We start from the raw sequence: 5401 nt of genomic DNA, 5'->3' as shown, positions 1-5401 counted from the left end.
GAAGAACTCCGTCGAGTAATCCGCTACAGACCTTGAACCCTGGAGTATGTTATGGAAACGTTGGAACATGAGCTGATCATAATTATATGGTAAGAACATCTTCTTGAGCTTTGATTTCAGTTTGTCCCACGAGGTTATCTTAGGCTTTCCGATACGTGCTCGAGTTGATTTCAATTGTATCCACCATGCTGCTGCTCTATTGCGAAATTTCATGGTAAGAACAGGAACACAACGGTTCATCGGTGCACGTTTGAATTCGAGGATTTCTTCAACCGTGGCTATCCAGTCGAGAAGTTCTTCAGCGGAGAGGAGCAAAGGGGTTAGTATCTTCTGCTGCGGCTGCGGCAAACAGGTTTGCTTCTTCATCGTCTTCTTCATCGTCGTTGTTTTCACGTTCAACATTATCGTGGGCTGGTGGTGGTGGTTGTTGAACAGCAAGGTTGTGGAGGGTGGTGGTGATCGTGGCCAGCTGGGCTTGAAGCTCAGCGATGGCATCCAGGTGATTTCTGCTTCGGTTCGAACGGGTGCTCGTCTTGTTCTTGCCATGATGAATGGAAAAAAAATTGAGGAGCGTAGCAAAGCTCTGATACCAACCTGGCGCAACGTATCAACGGTAACTCAGCTCAAATCTAAAGGTTTAGGTTAAAACTTTAGAGACCTGACTTCTTTAATCGAAAAATTTATTCAAATGATGGAAAGCTCTCGTATTGATGACATAATCGAATCAATGCAAGGCTTTAGAGAAAACTCTAGTTTATTATCTTTCAAAAACTGATTAGCAAAGCCAACTTACAATGCCTTTATATAGGTCTTTAGAGACGGTTTAATAACCTAAGTCTCTTAAAAATAGAAAATCTAATAAAAGGAAATCAGAGAGAGATAGAAAAGGAAATCTTTAAAAATCCGAAATAGAAAAACAGTTGCTTGGCGGTGAAGGTATCATGATGTTGCATCAAGTCTCCAAGGACATTCCCCGGACGTTTTGCTCCGTTTCTCCGCTCATACGCACAACACTCCCGACGGAAGAATCCGACCCAAACAGCATCCCACACCGTCTCCTCTCAATCATCACCAAACCCAATTGGCACAAGTCCCCGTCTTTAAAACAAATGGTCCCGTCGATACGCCCTACCCACGTCTCGTCCCTGTTCTCCCTCGATCTAGATCCAAAAACAGCTCTCAACTTCTCCCACTTGGATCTCTCAGAACCCCAGATTAAAGCGTCTACTCCTACGCCTCCCTCCTCGTAAACAACGGGTACGCGGAGGTCGTGTTCAAGATCGGGCCTTGATGATTAAGAGATGCGAATCAGTAGGATTCTTTAGCTATCTGTAGGAAGATGAGTAAAGACGAAAGTTTTAAGCTTAGGGTCGAGTGTTACAACGCGTTGTTGAATTCTTTAGCTAGAATGGAATGGTTGATGAAATGGGGAAGCTTTATACGGAGATGTTGGAGGAGGGTGAGGTTTCTCCGAACGTTTACACTTATAACAAGATGGTTTTTGGGTATTGCAAGGTGGGGAATGTGGTGATGGCGAAGGGGTACGTGTGTAAGATAGTTGGAGCTGGATTGGAACCTGATTTTTTCACTGATACTTCTTTGATAATGGGTTACTGTCGAAGTAAGGATTTGGATTTTGCTTTTAAGGTCTTTGAGGAGATGGCTTTGAAAGGCTTTAAAAGGAATGAAGTTGCGTACACTCACCTTATACACGGTCTTTGCGTAGCGAGGAGGGTCGACGAAGCGATGGAGTTGTTTGCGAAAATGAAGGATGATGATAACTGTTATCCAACAGTTCGTACTTACACTGTGCTTATAAACGCTTTGTGTGGATCAAAACGGAAGTCTGAAGCTCTTGTCCTGCTTAAGGAGATGTCGGAGAGAGGCATTACGCCGAATATTCACACGTATACGGTGCTTATTAGCAGTTAGTGTAGCGAACGTAAGTTCGAGGAAGCGAGGGAGTTGCTTGGTGATATGGTGGAGAAAGGGTTGATGCTGAGTGTGGTCACTTACAATGCGCTGATCAATGGGTATTGTGAGCGTGGGATGATGGAAGATGCGTTAGACGTTGTGGAGTTGATGGAATCGCGTAACGCAAGTCCGAATACACGAACTTACAATGAGTTGATACATGGGTTTTGTAAGAAGAATGTACACAAAGCGATGGGAGTGTTTCACAAGATGCTTGAGGGCAGAGTGTCTCCTAGTGTTGTCACTTACAACTCGTTGATCGATGGACAGTGTAGATCTGGTAATTTCGAAAGTGCGTATAGATTGCTTAGTTTGATGAAAGGTAGAGGATTGGTTCCAGCTAGATCAGTGGACGTATAATAGTTTCATAGATTCTTTATGTAAAAGAAAAAGAGTAGGAGAAGCTCGCGAACTATTTGATTCTCTAGAGGAGAAAGGTGTAGATGCAAACATGGTGATGTACACTGCGTTGATCGATGGATACTGCAAGACAGATAAACTAGAAGAAGCTAAACTGATCCTCGAGAAGATGCTGAGCAAGAGTTGCTTGCCAAACACGTCTTCTTTCAACGCCCTGATTCACTGCTTATGCACCGATGGGAAACTGAGTGAAGCGATGTTGTTAGAGAAAAAAAATGGTGGAGAAGGGTCTGCAGACTACAGTCATCACAGATACGATCTTGATTCATAGAATGCTGATGGAAGGGGATTTTGATCATGCTGAGAGACGGTTTCAGGAAATGCTGGTCTCTGGGACAAAGCTTGACGCGCATACTTACACACCTTTCATTCAAAGCTACTGCAGCGCAGGGAGAATGAAGGAAGCTGAGGGTATGATGGAGAAGATGAAGGAAGACGGTGTTTTCCCTGATTCGATCACTTATTCGTCTCTGATTAAAGGCTATGCCGATCAAGGGCTGACGGATTCCGCGTTTGGTGTCCTCAAGTGTATGCTTGATGCTGGTTGTGAGCCTTCCCATCATATGTTTTTGTCTCTGATCAAACATCTTGTAGAGATGAAACATGGAAAAGAGAACGATCTCTGTCTGACGTCTAATATGATTGAGTTTGACATTGTTGTTGAGCTTCTTGAAAAAATGGCAGAGCACGGTGTTACTCCCACCGCAAGATCCTATCAGATGCTGATCAAAGGGATCTGCGAAACTGGGAATATCAAAGTTGCAGAAAAGGTGCTTGATCGCATGATACAACAGGAGGAAGGGATATCACCGAGTGAGTCGATGTTCAATGCTCTTCTTAGCTGTTGCTGCAAGCTGGAGATGTACAAGGAAGCAGCGAAGGTGGTGGATGATATGATCTGTGTTGGTCAGTTACCGCAGCTAGAGTCTTGCAAAAGCTTGATATGTGGGCTGTATAAAAACGAAGAAAACGAGAGAGGGGCTTGGGTTTTCAAGAGTTTGCTTCAGTGTAGACTCCTGATAGCACGTAAGGGGTTATTTACCAGGGGCTAGTGCAGACCTAGGTTTATAGGGTTGAAGGCATTTCCATCTACTCCCATTTCAGAAGGATTCTCGAGCTTTACCTGAACCAGCGGCCGATCTTTTTCCATATCCATATTAGGTCGCGGTGATGTAACTTGACGTTTACGCATTCTCTCTAGAAGTTGCTGCTGCTGCTGTAAAGATTGCGGATTAACCATTTGCTGCATCTGTGGATGCATTTGCCGCTGGATCTGCAATTTATCAAAGGACTCAGAGACGTTAACCAAGAAGCAACTTATCATTTTATGTGTACATACTTGTTGCGGTAACCGCGGATGAGCTTGTTGCTGTAACCGCGGATGAGCTTATATGTAACTGTTGCTGAAGCACTTGTGGTTGTTTCTGATTTTGAGGATGATGAATCATCCGAGTACCATCCTTAACAAGCTCTGCTAAACTCCCAAGATTACTGAAAAAACGTCAAATATAATCACATGAATAAAAATAAAACTAGCAATGATAGGAAACATCTAAAGCACTTGTATGAAGCAAACCCACTTAAAAGAAACTCACCTGTTGAAAAGTAAACTTGATTTGGATCAAACATTATTGGGTTAATCATGTGTTGATCCAAAACTTAGCCCAAATTCTAGAAAAATCATCTACCTCCTTAAAATAAAAATCTAGATATTCTTATAGAATTATTTTGGTAATTAAGATAAAATAATCTAGATTTTTAAGTAGAATTCTCTAGATTTAAGATTAAAATATGTAAGATATTTTGTACTTTGGGGGCTATAAATACCTCCACTCTCTTCTCATTTTGTATCACCAAGAAATAATCAAGTTTGTAACAAATGTAATAATAAGAGTCATCTTCTAAGTTATAAAATCTTTCTTCTTCACAAAGCTTCTTTCTCTTCAAACACTTAAACACTTTCTCCATCTTTATAAAGTTTTTCATTCCGACAAAGTGGTATCAGAGCTACAAGTTCCTTTTGAAGATGGCAAACAATAGTGTTCCCTTCCAAGTTCCATTGCTCACTAAGAGCAACTATGACAATTGGAGTCTTAGGATGATGGCTATCTTAGGAGCACATGATGTGTGGGAGATAGTCGAGAAAGGCTTCGTTGAACCGGAGAATGATGGTGGTTTATCTCAAACAAAAGGATGGTTTGAGAGATTCAAGGAAGAGAGACAAGAAGGCTCTCTGTCTAATCTATCAAGGATTAGATGAAGATACATTTGAGAAGGTTGCTGGAGCAAAGACATCCAAAGAAGCATGGGAGAAGCTTCGGACATCTTACAAGGGAGCGGAACAAGTTAAGAAGGTACGTCTTCAAACTCTAAGAGGAGAATTTGAAGCGTTACAAATGAAGGAAGGAGAACTCATCTCAGATTACTTCTCAAGAGTCTTGACAAGACGTGGTGGCGGTCATTTCCGAGGACGAGGTCGTGGTGTAAATGGACGAGGTTGGAGACCATATGAAGACAACTTCAACCAAAGAGGGGAGAATTCATCAAGTGGTCATGGAAGAGGAAACCCAAAATCAAGGTACGATAAATCAAGCATCAAATGCTATAATTGCGGAAAGTTTGGACATTATGCTTCTGAATGCAAAACTCCAAACAACAATAGAGTTGAAGAGAAGTCCAACTATGTTGAAGAGAAGTCCAACTATGTTGAAGAAAGGAATGAAAAAGAAGATATGCTATTGATGACTTACAAGAAAGTTGAACCAAATGAGGTTCACAAGTGGTACCTTGATAGTGGTGCAAGCAACCACATGTGTGGAAATAAAAGCATGTTCGTGGAGCTTGATGAATCGGTGAAAACTGATGTGGCTTTAGGAGATGAATCGAAGATGGAAGTGAAAGGTAAAGGAAATATTCTCATCCGCTTGAAGAATGGAGATCATCAATTCATTTCCAATGTTTACTACATTCCGAGCATGAAGACCAACATCTTGAACCTAGGACAACT

The 5401-nt window shown here is 41.9% G+C and overlaps 1 pseudogene; it reads left to right on the top strand.

The window, feature by feature from the left end:
* The first annotated feature begins 941 nt into the window (after positions 1-941).
* LOC106320727 lies at positions 942-3446 on the top strand (annotated as a pseudogene).
* The last annotated feature ends 1955 nt before the right edge of the window (positions 3447-5401 follow it).

Source organism: Brassica oleracea, unplaced genomic scaffold, assembly GCF_000695525.1.
Source record: "Brassica oleracea var. oleracea cultivar TO1000 unplaced genomic scaffold, BOL UnpScaffold01038, whole genome shotgun sequence".
Lineage (NCBI taxonomy): Eukaryota > Viridiplantae > Streptophyta > Magnoliopsida > Brassicales > Brassicaceae > Brassica > Brassica oleracea.
The sequence above is the reverse complement of the archived record's forward strand: the minus strand, read 5'-3'. Positions and strand labels throughout refer to the sequence as shown.